The sequence below is a fragment of the Pezoporus flaviventris genome, unplaced genomic scaffold (assembly GCF_033815535.1).
Source record: "Pezoporus flaviventris isolate CSIRO_AGI_PZ_B2104156 unplaced genomic scaffold, CSIRO_AGI_Pfla_v1 ptg000037l, whole genome shotgun sequence".
NCBI classification, from domain to species: Eukaryota; Metazoa; Chordata; class Aves; order Psittaciformes; family Psittacidae; genus Pezoporus; species Pezoporus flaviventris.
The window spans coordinates 1,092,025-1,106,467 of NW_026892585.1; the positions used below are offsets into that span (position 1 = coordinate 1,092,025).

Genomic DNA, 14,443 nt, shown 5'->3' on the forward strand with positions numbered 1-14,443 from the left:
TGAAAAGCTCAAGAGCAGACATCTGATTTGGAGAAATCAGCCTAAAAGCGTCCCAGTTTCTCCGGAGCAGTATTTTCTTTCACTTATAAAAACACACTCCTCACCTTACATACTTCAACATAGGCTACGTGAACGTGCCCGCCCCAAGAACAGCCTTATGCGGTTACTGCCTCCATATATTGCCAGAGACTAGAAAACACTCTTAAACCCACTTCAGAAAGTCACTGGATATCCAAATCATCAGTTCCAAATTCCCAGCTGTCGCTGCCTAACTACGCCTTCTGCATTTCAGCTAAGTCATGCTGTATGATATTATCACCCTCACACTGCATAGCTTCTTCAGCATTAGCAGGAAAACCTGTGGGCTCTCTAGGATTGGGTATTTTTCACCATGTTCATCACAGCAGTTACCTCATCTAAACAGCCCGTATGTACTCACTGCTGTAAAAGAGGCTGTTTTGTTTACTCCTTGTTTCTCTGCATTTCTCCTCATATTCAGACCACTTCTTCCTCTGAGGAACAGGGAATTTAGGTGTAACAGGGGAGGGGAAAAAAGTGACATAACGTTTTCATGTACCGGTTTATTACTGATTTAGGAATCTAGAACAATCTAACGTGGGCTCAAAATCTCACCACAGATTAAAACCCGATACATCTGAATGAAAGGAGACCTCCTCAGTAACCCCTTTTTCCAAGGGACCATAAAATAAGCGTACTGATGATGGATTGCCTGGAAGCCACAACAGTGAAAAGGGAAGCAGCAGTAAACACCGGTAACGTTATTTACAGGTAGAAGAGGGCAACTGTGGTAGGACATTATGGAAGTGTTTGCTCAGGGCTTTTTCCCTGAAGTTGACACAGAGCCCCAGTGCTCTTCCTCTGAAATTAATGCAGTTTGTCATTTCAGATCGCATACGCTACACCTTAAGTATCAATATAGATAATTCATGTATTCTTATAAATGAAGATAAGCTAAGAAAAACCATAAAAGACCTCTATATAGGGAGCATTCTTACACAGGGCCATCGGCAATGCATCACCACGTTTAGCTACTGTAAAGCAACCATATGAGCTAAAGTGAAGTTTCAAACCTCTAAGAAAACGACGAGCAGTTTAGCTCTTAAGTCCTGTAATTAAGTGGTTTGGACCTCCACTGGCAAATGAGGACTTACTTGCCAAGAACCCACCATAGATGTTACTTATAAAACAAAGAGTTTTCATTAAAGCAGGCAGTACTGGAGGTTTATAGCGTAATGTCTGGTTGATTTTCTAACAAACTGTGTGTGCATGCACACTGATACGCTCACGCAAAGCAGGGTGGCCATTGTTCTGATCTGGGTTTAAATCTCCTTCTTAAACAGAGCCCAAGACAAAACACATCCCGTCCATGAACAGTAACCAATATGTTTACCTGCATTTACAGGCATGTTTAATATATTAAAAAGCAAAAAAAACCCCAACAAGTCCAGACATGAGTCATTCCTCACACTTGTTCTGAAGGCACTTCCTTGCAAGAAGGGCTTATCATTAAATTAAGCAAAACCAAAACATTTGCAACCATTAAAAACCAACAGGTACAGTTTATTTAGATCTACATGTTTCTGAAAGTCATCATTTCATGTATGAGGTGGGAAAACCCGAAAACAAAGCCAAGCCCAACAATCAGTCAGGGGTGACCCGTGTAAGGCTGGAGACTGGAACAGATCTCATTTTGATGGTGGTCAAACACTAGATTCATGACCTCACATGGTTTGCATAATGTATCCGCAGCTCAATTCACTCAGCATTAAAATGGGGAAAATCCTACTTACCTGGGTTGCAGTTTGCCATCAAAAGAGAACGCGCCCTAGAAACGCATGTTACCAAACAGGCACAGAAATGTTCATACCCAGCACTTTTAAGTCTTCAGAACCAAGTGCTCTCCACCGGAACACACAGACTCTTTACCATGTATTACTTGTTTGATGACTCTTTCACTCCTCTAGAAGAGAAAGTGACCCATTTGCTTGACTTACTACCTGCTGAGAGTATTAATGAAGACCTTCAGATCTAATAAATGAACGAGCAGGGGACAAACTGATTTTGCAAGTTTATTGCACAGTAATTACATTGCTTCTCAACTAGCCAACCTTTAATTATAGTTTTTAAAATAGATTCCTCAATACCAATAGCGTTTCCTTTAAACAATCACGGAAGTTACAAATTCTCTTTACCACCGAGGGAATAAATGGAGCTGGGAGCACTCACTGGATCAAGCCACTCATTTGTGAGTGGTACCTATAAGCAAGGATTTGCCAGTCTGCCAAAATCCTTTTCCTACTCTGAAATTAACACCATCAGAACCGATAATACCACTCAGTGCAAGTTACAGATCCTGCATGTTACAAGCAGAAGGGCGTATCATCAGCTGGTGTAAATCTACACTGGTCTTAAAGCCAATGGAACTACATCAATTTACAGCTGCTGAAGATTTGTCCCTGCATCTGTCTGTAGCACTGATAAAAGGATCGAACCAAACCCTGGATGCACTTCCAAATTTAAGGCTCCCACTGATGGTAGCAAGAGCAATGCCTACGAGAGGAAATACAGGCTGTAAGTAAGCCATCCTAGGATCAGTGCACTTCTCCCCATTTCCACCAAGTTTACAGTTAGTTGTTAAATTCATAACCAGGGAAGATGCCGAGAGTGCAGCAGATCCTAAAACTTTCTGGGTTTCTTTTATGTACCCCCAGAAATTCCGTTTAACAGCAGAGATTTATCAGGCCAAGTCCAGTTTACTGCAATCGTGCCAATAACCCCAGTAAAGCCCAGGGGGAACAGCAACACCACCAGGATTTGGCACACAGCTTTACTCCAGCAGGATGAAGTTTCCAACTGACTGTTGCACCGTTCTCTCCCCGAGACCTACCATAGCACCTGTGTTAAAACCATCATTGCGTTCCCCCTACCATCCCAATGCAATTCTTCCTTCATGGGTACGATACAGCGCAACACTTGCCTAAGCAACCCTCGCTTGCACGCTTAGCCCTGGGGCAATCAAAGAGCAAAAAAAGAAACAATTGCTTGAGAAAGGGCTTTGCAGGATGGGCACACAGCCATTTCTTAGACCTGCATCATGTAAAACTGCAGGCAACACAGAAAATACAGCTGGTTTCTACAAGACATCTTTAATCAAGGCAAGTTTCTCCACACGATTCTTAGAGCGTGCTACTTGCAAATAGCTCATAAATGCATTTCTGACTGCAGATACACGGCACTAAACAAGGCAGGCTTCCAAAAGTATCTTCAAGCATCATGCATAACGGTGTACACTGCATTCATCTAGAGGTATTTCCCTTTACACATAGATTGCAAGAGGTTTAGAGCTGCTGGCACTCTGCGAGCTTTACATGCAACAAGGATTTTTAATATCAACTGAAATAACTTTTAACTGTGGGGAATAAAAACTCCAAAGTCCTGCTTCAGGAGGCTACTGATAAGAATATAAATACCTCACCATTGAAACCAGTTAGCACCAGAACAAATTCAATATTAAGATGCTTCTTAGCACTACTCCATTGGAAGACACACCAACATTAAAAAACCCAAAAAGAATAAAAATGGCATATTCTCCTTTGACTTCAGCATACCCACACACAGTCAGATTTGCCAACAGCACAAGATCAGCTCCTGTCTGCAGTTTGTTTCATACAACTTTTGAAATCATTTCTTCTACCATCTTAGACACCACCAAACGGTCTGACTAACCCCAGCGAACCGAGCACCCTTCTGCACAGCTGCATTTTATTTCATTAATGGAATAGAAATATTTCAGGGATTTCCATTTTTACCTTTGCATCTCTCCTTTTCCAGTATCCATAACCAATCACCGCTCTGCTCTTCCATTATGCTCCGTATATTGCAGAGTGAGAAGCATCTTCATTAAATAGCATTAAAACCAGCACACACCCGCTCTCCCCACCGGAGCATGCTCCAGCAGTGCTGATCCCACAGCTCTCAAGGTAACCATGCCCAACTGGGAGCCGAGAGGCAAAGGCACTGCGAGATTACCAACGTGCAAGCCTAATTGTGCACACAAACTTGCCTCGATCCGTGACGAAGACTGCTAAAACAAAAACCAGCGTGCAGTTAAATTATGCGACTGAAGAGTTGCAGGTCAGTTTACAGCAATTTGGGTTGCCTTTTTTTTCCCCTCCCCATCACCCTCAGCTTCAATTTGTACTTGCCTAAAATCTACATATGCCAGTTACAAGAGTGCATGCATCTACCTCAGCGCAAGGGTAGAGAAGTCAAAGAGAGGATGAGCAAATGGTAGAGAAGTCAAAGAGGGGATGAGCAAACACTTGTGCTGCTCCTGAACGCCTTTATGTGTATGTGTGTCGTCGTCCCCCCCCCCTCCCGGCACATTCACAGCAATGAATTCAAGCAAAACCGCACACACCTGGAAGCGCAGGGATGGGAGAGCGGAGCCACAAAAGCACACCTAGCACGGGAAATAACGCACCCGAACCGGGAGTGTGTCTCCCCCACCAGCCAAAACGGTGAATGAATGCCCAAAACCAGTTAAATAAAAAGAAAAAGAAACACCAATTAAACAAGGCTGCGCAATGGCTGCTCTGGATGAGTTGGTCAGATCTACAAGAGCTCTCGCTGAAAGGCACAGACAATGATGCTAAACAGAGCAACATGAACTATATTTTTATGAAAGCAAGCTGCTAGGATACCCAACAATAACTCCCGGGCTTGCGCTCCTCCTTCACTGCATGCAAAAAAGAAGAGATGCTGAGGAAGCATCAACTACATCCGCCGCCCGTAAGAACAATGCCAGGCAAACAAGCCCGGGCTTTCCCCCACCCAGCTTTTTAAAGCGGATCCTTCGATGCTGTTCACAAACCAGCGAGTGGAAGCTGGGTTCTGTGGGGCTGCTTTTTCCCCACACTTCGATGCATTTCAGCTCAAGGGACCGCTGGGAGGAGGGAAATGTCCCGTCCGTCCCCCCCCCCGCCCCGTCCCCAGGCACCGCCGAGCTCCGGCCGCATCACCTCACCCCCGTCCCACCGCGCACAGAGCAGGGGCAAGGCAAGGCGGCAGCGCGGGGTCCCTCCGCCCGCCGTACCTGCGTTCCGCCACCCCGGCGCTCCGAGGCTCCGGCTCCAGCACCGCTCTCATCCTGCCCCACCGCGCTCTCCCCTTCCTTCCTTCCTTCCGTCCTTCCTTTCCTCCCCCCCCCCCCCCCCCCCCGGTAAATACCACATCTCGGCGCCGGGCTGCTGCAACTGCTATAAATAATTGCACATCGCCCGTCCCAGGCGCACGCCCCAGCGCTCCATGCACGGCTCCTCGCTCCCGTTCCCACCGCTCCACATGCTCAAAGCCGCCCTGACCTCCAAAATTAAAAGCTCGCGGGAGGGAAGGGTGGTGGGGGAACGATCCCAACGACATGACAGAAAACACATGCTGGAAAGGGGGGGGGATACACAGTAATACAAATCACCGCAACAACAAAGAGCATCACGCCACACAGATCCTGGGTTTGGCTTTTTCTTTCCATTTTTCTTTTTTTTTGGCTTTCTTGTTTTTTGGTTTTTTTTTAAAAACTTGCCTGCAAACGCGATCTGCCCGCAGCGCCTCGGGTTAATTTTTGTTTGTTTGGTATTTTGGGGCTGGCCGGTTAGTTTATTTTGCTGCAAACCACGCTGCTGTTACAGTACAGTGCCTGGCTTCCTGTAAGGCATCGTCTCTTCCTCCTCCGCCTCTCCCGGTGCCCGACCGGGTCCCCTCACGCTGCTCTGCCCCCGGCCTCCGTCCTTTATGTGCCTCGCTCCCCGGCTGCGCCGCGCCGCGCTCTGCCTGCGGGTCTCTTCCCTCTCCCTTCCCCTCTCCCCGCCCACGTTGCGTGCCGCGCCTCGGACCGCAGGCCCCGCCGCCGGCCCCGCAGCCATTGCGGGCACCCCCCGAACCATCCCTTCCCCGATACCCGCCCTTTACCACCCGCAGCCGGCAGGGCGCTGTGCGGGGTGGGGATGCCTGTCGGTCTGCCTGCCCGGCCCTGCGTGTGCTGGGTGGCTTCCTGCCCGCCGCTCCCCCTCGCGTCCTCCCCGTCAGCCCATCCCTCAGCCCAGAAGCACAGACAAAGCACCCGGGAGCAGCGCTAATAAGGAGAAAGCTCGTTAATCTCCTCAGATCCCTTGTTATCTGCTCCCACCCACTCCATATCGCTGCCTCCCCCCCCACCCTCCCAGAAGAAAAAAAGGGGGAAAGAAAACGGGCCCTTGGCTCCAGATTTAGTGGAGGGTGGTTTTGATTATTATTGCTGCTGATCCCCACTGATGGGTTGAGCTGATGAAAGGGGGGAAAAAACCACCAACAAAAAGGCCTGCAGCAGATTTGGGGTATAGGAGATGAGCCACTTAAAATGGGGCACATGATCCCTTTCCCCTGCCCTCCCCCTTCCCAGCACATCTCTATCCAGGATCTGCCGTGATGATGCTTATCCATCAGCCTCACTGCACACCATCAAGGCAGACGGAAACAGACAATGCACATAAACCACATAAAACCCCTGCTATCCATTTAAAATCTGAGCCTCGCTTTACCCAACTGAATGCATCCCGGCGTTCATTCTGCACTCAGCTGAGAAAAGGGCATTTACCTCTTTTCTAGGTGGCTATTAATATGCAGTGAAATTATAGCTGTACAACACCAAATGTAATTGCCATAGATCACTTAGAGCAGATCCCGCCATTCAGCTGCTGGAAATTCATGCTCTGTGAATAACCATGCATCTGGTACAATGCCCTCTACTACAATAACCTGAGAGGAGACAGAAGCGTCTGGTACTGGCTGCAATTAGTAATCGTAAGGATGAAAAATAAACAGTCAATAAGTAAAAAGCAGCAAGGTCCTAGGAAGTGCAGTCATTGTTTCTGTCTGCAGCGATACAAATAATCCAACTCCCACAGACAGACACTCCTGATTTAAAACACACGGCTGAAAACGCACTCCTTTTGTTATGTGCTTCCAGAAGGTCCTTGGTACAGAAGGCAGTTTGCCACAATTAACCAGTCATGTACCAGCCAAACACAGACAAATGCATGGGAGGCTGGAGGGCACCACGTCTGCTTGAGTGGGAATTCTCCAGGCACCCCTGGAATCCCTCTTTCCCCTTGGAAGCAAACCCTTGCTTTCACCAGGGACTGCTGAATGGCATCTGACTGGAAGAATACAGTGAGCAGTGAACCACAACAGGGTGTGCATCAGCAGGCTCCTGGTGCACGCCTCGAGTGATCAGTGGCGTTCAGCTCTGTGCACCAAAACCTGTTCCGCTCATGCACCTCCTGATGGGGCTTAGCATGGGCTCCTAGCATGGGCATGTGTGGCTCCAGCTGCTTTTCATTTCATATCCCCACCCGATGTGCTACAAATTGCATCTGAAAGCGCAAAAAAACCTAGCAGAAAGGCTCTAAATGGCACTAGTATTCTACAGCACACGGGGGAAGGACCAGCTCTTTGCTTCTGGAGGATTTCTTTCAGCCATCTCCACTGTGGACCAAAGCTTGTATCCCAAAATGACCATCTTGAACATGCACTGGAATGCAGAGGACCTCTCTTGGCTGCTGCACATCATCCCCCTCTCTCCCAAGCGAGGTACCCAGTTAATGACAGGAACGCAGGCTTGATCAGGATGATCAAGCCCTACTCACTCATGCCTTTGCTAGACAGCCTGCAACTCACCTGCAAAGAGGAGAGGGAGTGAGGGGAGTGAACAGCACCTTACCCCAGTCACTGGACACGATGAACATGGGAATCAGCCACGTGTGCACAGCTTGTCTGCCACCGCTGGGATACTGGGGTGTCTTCAGAGTGGGGAGTGCCAGAGCTGTGTGTCAGATCTGTGAACAGACAAAAAGGCATCGAGCTGTAGTCCTGGCAGTTCACTCCACTCCCTCCTGCGGGGCAGGATGTGCTTGGGGCAAGTTAGCAGATGCTAAAAGGTATCAGCGACAGCAACATCAAAGGAAATACTCAGAAAAAAAAACCAAACCCAAGTCTCACCCTAGTATCATGCAAGCTAGTATTTCCAGTGAGAATGGCAAGCAGCATCAAACACAGCATGTGCAAAGAGGTGAAACTGCCTCCCTTTGCTGAGATATCACCTCAGACCTTCGCAGTCAGCTACAAACCTAAGGGAATATGGATTCTACATCCCCTCTTCAGGGCTTTTCTTTGCAGAAAGAAAACTCACAATCACTGCACAACCATAATACTCAAGAGGTGGGGAGCCACGGCAATGCTTTGCAGCTGCATGTGCTGATTTGTAAGCGTGCAGAGGGACAACTGTCCATTAGAGCTTCATGGAAGTCGGTAGAAGCTCTGTGTTCAAGCACAGGCAGAATTTGATGAGCTCCTCAGACCTCTGACACCTTTTTGTGGCTGTTGCATTGCCAGATTCTGGCAGTCATTGGGGAAAAAAAAGAAGACAGGCAGACACATGACCTGCTTGTCCAAATACTTTCTGGAATAAAGCATTTAAGTAACCCCCAGCACATGCTTTCTGGGACTCTGGTCCTGCAAAGTGCCCTTGTGCAATAAGGACCATGCTACAGCAGTGAAGCAAAGGTGTCACAGAATAATCACAGGGGGGTTTGTGTCCCACGGGCAAGGACCCCTTCCACTAGAGCAGCTTGCTCCAAGCCCCTGTGTCCAACCTGGCCTTGAACACTGCCAGGGATGGGGCAGCCACAGCTTCTCTGGGCACCCTGTGCCAGCGCCTCAGCACCCGCACAGGGAAGAGCTTCTGCCTAAGAGCTCATCTCAGTCTCCCCTCTGCCAGTTTAAAGCCTTTCCCCCTTGTCCTGTCCCTACATGCCCTTGCCAGAATCCCTTCTCCAGCTTTCTTGTCGGCCCCCTTTAGGTACCGGAACACTGTTACAAGGTCTCTGCAGAGCCTTTTTTCCTCCAAGCTGAACAAGCACACAAGAGGCAGCACCAAACCCTTCAGCTCAAGGTGTTTTCAGAGCACGACAACAACAGACTGTATTACTTGCTCACTGCGAGCACACTTTCTGACTCTGTTAACTCAATTTTCACTTAGGAATCGAGGAAAAACCTTAGTGGGCTCTCAAAAACCAGCATCAGGGTTTGTAGGGGATGTCAGACAACCATAGGGAGCTTCATGCAGTTCTGCACTCACAGGAGGTTCCTGGAATAGAAGGTGTGTGGTGTTACTGAACACATTAATGAAAGCCTGCATGAGTGGCTGCACATTTCTTCTACCTCTAGTCATTTCTCAGTGAAGCAAAGCTAGCGTATGAAGTGTATTGTGTTTTGGAGTTATGGAACGATTCCGATTGAGGCACAACAGTATAATAAGCTAACTGTTGATGGATTTTACCATAACCTGTACGAGAGATCAGTCTTAGTTGTTTGCTTTCAACTTTTATTCCATTTTTATGTGTGACAAACAAAATAACCAGGAAGAATTTGGAGAGGAACTTAAAAATACTGTGCTTTATCGGGAATGGCACTTTACAATATGGAAATACAGCCAAATTGCTGCCGTTCCAAACACTTCTCGGGAAGAACCCAAATATTTATTCCACCTATAGCATTACCAATAAAGGAAAATTAAGCAAGCAATTTGTGTGCAGCTTGTCCTGGTAGCTCAGATTTGATGCAAAAAGAGAAGCTTTCTGCTGTTCCCACTGAAGTCAGTGGGAATTTTGCAGTGGACTTCATTAGGATTAAGATCAGGCACCTAAATCTGGGGCTGTCTCTTTAGAGGAAGATCAATGAATAACGCTTTCCAACTATAATCTGTTGCTAGAGGGGCTGAGGAAGGTGTTTTCCCCCCACATCATTTCTTCGTGTTTAACATTTCAAATCCCCTCTTTGTTTCTTTTGGAAATCCTGAAGTGTTTGACGTGCCGTATCTGTGTCCCTTCAAAAGGATATTCCAATGTGGACTTCCTCACCCCATGAAGAGTTCTCTGACCCCAACTCAGACCAGAAACTAGCTCTGAATCACTGCTCAGTTGTGACTCTTACAAGAAGATGAGCAGGAATTGCAACCCTAGCTTGGAGAGCTGTAGCACTGGTGCAGAGGGACTCTTGTGTTGTAGCCTTTTCCTTCCTTTATTCTATAGGCAGAAGGACTGGAGGACTTCCAGGTCAGGGTGTTGGGGGGGCAGTGGACTGGTTCTGAAGTAAGTCAAATGCTACCCAGAGGGCTCAGCCTGGCATCCTTCTGACTCAGTCATATGGCAGACAGCATTCAAAGAGCTATGACAGGTTGGGAGATCAAGGCAGTGGGCAGCTCTCAGTTGCTCTGGACAGAAGCACATCTCTAACATAGGAACTTAGCATCACAGTGGTTTTTATGATATATATATATATATATATATATGCAGTGTGCACGTTAGGGCAAAGAGACAAATAAAAAGCAGTGGTGAGGAAGAGCAGTGAGAGAAGAAAGTCAGCAAGAATGTTGTGAGACGCGGTGTTAGGATGGGCCGGAGAGAAAATGGTGATAAAAAGAGGAGGAGGGAGAGTCCCAGGCTATCTTGGCTATCCTGAGATCTGTGATTCATTGCGGGGAATGTGCAGTACCTACACGTATTAGAGCACTGTAGGGAAGAAATCAGGCTGAGGAAATTCCAGTCTTTCAATAGGATTTATGAGCTTTAATAATCCAACGGCTCAGGGTCACCCAAGAGCCCAGGAATTGCTTGGCTTACAAGTATGAGTGGCTCTAAGGAGATATATGACAAAGATAGCATCTGCAAGAGGGTAGTTGCACTCCTCAGCAATAGGAATCACAAACAACTTCACTAGCACAAAGCAGTTTCCCATCAGAATTTTAGCAGGAAAAGGCTTTATTGCAGCCCTTTGTCTACAGCAAAGTACAAAACCCTAGCTTTCCTCCTGGCACACCTAGAGAGCAGGCAAGCACTGGTCACGAACGCTGCTCAGGAGGAGATGAGACCATCCACAGTGAAAACCATCACAATATTCTGGCTAATCAGTTCCCCTCACAATCCACGTTAAATGAGGTGGTTGCCCCCTTTAAGGGCCTGTGATGCTTTATGTGCAAAAGAGCGTGCAGATGTGCCAAAGAACAGGAGCAACCAACAAGAACCCCAACCCAACCCAAAACTCAACACCTGGGCTAAACCACGCATTCCAAACCCAGCCCTGTACAAACTACTGGAGGCAATGGCAGCCTCTTTCTACACCTTATGTATTGTCACATTAGTTTTGCTTGTGCTCAGCAAATATGACCAGGAAAGGCACAGACGTAGCCATAATTCAGCATAGTCAGTGTGACTATGCTGAAAGATCCCAACAGCAGCCCTACAGTAAGCAGAGAGTAATTCTTGCTATGTGTCACTTGAAAACCCTCTCAAGTTCTCTCAGTGATAAAAGTAGCAAAATGTGGCCTTTGTCATGTGGGTGGGAAGCGTTAGGGGTCTTCCAAGGAGCTATAGGTTAAAATCCTACAGCAGTAATCATTTGATAAGGTGTGGGGATTGCTGTGGTGCCCTTTTAGCAAGTTGCAGTGTTTCTCTTAAACACTTTGCAGTCAACTTTAGTGTTGGTTTAGTGAGCTGCAGAAAAGAGGCAGCAAAGAGTGAATGACTGCTTATGTAAAGATAGAATCATAGAATAGTTAGGGTTGGAAAGGACCTTAAGATCATCCAGTTCCAACCCCCCTGCCATGGGCAGGGACACCTCACACTAAACCATGCATTCACCATGAAGGGATGGATGGGGGCAGTAGGAAATCCCACAGCGTTGTACTGCAGGGACAGAACACAAAGGCAGATACTGAAGCTTCCAGCACTTTGAGGTCTTGGACCTTTCAGGTCTTGGATGCTTAAGCATAGTTATTTCTCAGTCACTGCCCTTAAAATAATGCAGTTCCCCCCATTTTTTTCCAGCTGCCTTCCTTTTGTTTCACATTGCCTTACCCACTAGACATATTTAAATTTTCCTTTGTTTGGAATCTACATTTTTTCACGCCCTAAAATTACAGCCTTTGCGATGTGCAACACTGTCGAAAGTCCCTTCACTGAAAGAGCAGAACACGGTACAATTTTAGCATTGTATAATTTCCTGCATAATTGTTAAATCATTCTCTCCCTTTCCTCCCTCCCCCTCTCTTATTTTATTTTCTTTAAGGAAAGAAGGATTCAAAGTGCATATCCAGAGAGAGGGACAGCCAGAAAACGGCTACGCCGCACCTCACCTTTATTGCAACAACAATCCTGCATCACTGACAAGACATCCCCTACCTATTGCTTCGATTGCTCAGCACTGGACTCTGTACTCTGCAAGGCACCATTGGCTCACGAACACAAACCTCCCCGTGTGTTTGTGACGCTGTATTCCCAAATATCATAACCATGAAAACATGGAAATGAAACCGTTCGTGCCATTTTCCTGTGCACCATCTGGGTCTTGCAAGAAAGCTGACATTATCTGTCAGCCTAAAGATAACCACATTTTCCCTCTTTTGTATCGTTAATGTTTGTCATCGCAAATTTCACTTTAATGCTCCAATTACGTTATGACATTCTTACAAACTGAATGGCACTAATGACTTTCATTATTATTTACACACTTTCTTAATTATAAGGCTCTCCCTCTCATTCACAACACGTTCTCTCGCATAACACTCGCTCTGATATAAAGCTAATGAATTTTAAACTTTCTGTTACATAAAGGCTCATGATTAATTACCCAGCTTCCCAATCTCTTTATGATGCACAATACAGGGCTCTCCTGCAGTGCTGCAGCAAAGAGGAAGAAGTATGGAACTTTTACACCCTCCTCAGTGAAAGCAAATGGAGTATCTTTCTCTTTAAAGTGTCATATGCAAATGTAACTGAAAACAAATACGCATCAAACCATTCCTCGGGAGAAATCTAAATCTCCCCATATTAGCAGCATGTAGCAAACAGGATGATAATGCCTATTATTATCATCTTTAATTTTTCATGACAACAGTTTTTTAATCTAGTTCAAGCAAATGAGACAGTAGAAGTAAAATTCCGTGGCTTTTATGTAAGACATCACAGTGTTATATGCTGTATCACCAAGATCAACTATTTATGTCGGTTTAATTATTCAAGGCACCGGACTCCTCCACTGATAAAAAAGACAAGACACAGAAGCCCAAGGTTGCACCACACCAGATGAAGGGCAGTCGTGACAAATACAAATTACTGCGCTTCAGACTGACAAAGGTTAATACAATAAACCAGAGCCTGGAAGACCCTGAAAGACGTTGTGGGGGCACCGAACAGCTTAACAGTGAAAGGCATGGCTCAGGATGCGCTAGGCACAAGCTCTACACGTCTCAGTGCCTGCGCTGCCAACAGAAGCTGGGTTCCCACAGCCAAGAGTAAACTTGCTGACAGCCATAGGGGGGAAAATGGGGTAATTAAAAGGAATGGCTACTGTCAGCCCTTTTGTCGAGTACCGAACTTGACCTTAAGATTATGGGGAACATGTGCATATAAAAACCTATTTCCTGCCATTCCACAGCAAGTTCCCTTTTATGCCTCTCCCTGTTAGTAAAGCAGGAACCAGTATCTGTGCAAATACATAACATAATCCAAATAGGGATATAGTCTCAAATGGGACAGAAGCACATTCTGCCATGCCTGAATCGATGGAAAGCAGGCTATGAATGACGTATTTGCTTAAACCAAGCATGGAACACCTAGAAAGATGAAGATTCGTATGCTAGAGCCATTTACCTATCTGTTGCCTTTGTATTAATTCTTACTGCTGATTTGCTGCTGGAATAGATAGGAAAATCAGCTTTTTTTTTTGTGACAAAGGACTGTTCTCTTTCAAACCCAGTTGGTTTTCTTTCTAATGCTGTCTGCTTTAAATTTCTAACCAATTTCCAGCGTCACTGAAAATCCCTGTGCAATTTAATGATTTCATTAATTACATTCAGTAATTCCCTGAAACACTTCTTGGTGAATATGGCAACTGCGTGGTCCCACAGAGCAAACAACTTCAAAACATTCTTTCTCAGCATCGCATCCAAGGCCTGATCCAATATGATTATCCTGCTATATTCAATTAAGATCCCATTCCAAGGCTGCTATTCTACCCACCAGCATCTCAGTTATCTGATTTATGAAACTTTCTAACATCAGGCAATGTTCTGTAGGGGGAAACAAGCAAGCAAGCAAACAAATAAAACCAAACCTGAAGGAACTGAAAATTGGTCCTTCCATGCTCTTTAATGTATTCTTACATGCTATGGACTTAATGTTACTAGGAGTACATTAGGAAGCAAAACATATAACCACTCCTATTGTTTCTTTAAATCCAAACCTAGAAAGCAGGCTTTGGAGGCAGGGAGGCTCTTGGCAGAAAACAAACAGAGGAAGAAGAAAGAGAGAGAGATGCAGAAAGAGTAGGT

At 46.2% G+C, this 14,443-nt stretch overlaps 1 protein-coding gene across 24 annotated transcripts in view; it reads right to left on the minus strand.

The window, feature by feature from the left end:
- ARPP21 (cAMP regulated phosphoprotein 21) overlaps window positions 1–14,443 on the minus strand; it is a 184,183-nt gene that overhangs the window by 125,249 nt on the left and 44,491 nt on the right. For 4 of the 24 annotated variants that reach the window (XM_061464347.1, XM_061464342.1, XM_061464336.1 and 1 more), the window contains exon 1: window positions 3,831–4,177. The gene's annotated coding sequence lies outside the window, so the exon portion shown is untranslated. Of the gene's footprint in view, window positions 1–3,830; window positions 4,181–4,441; window positions 4,664–4,724; window positions 4,749–5,116; window positions 5,207–5,250; window positions 5,465–7,777; window positions 7,893–14,443 lie in introns of those variants that run through there. The other 20 variants (XM_061464340.1, XM_061464338.1, XM_061464337.1 and 17 more) reach the window with 12 other exon arrangements.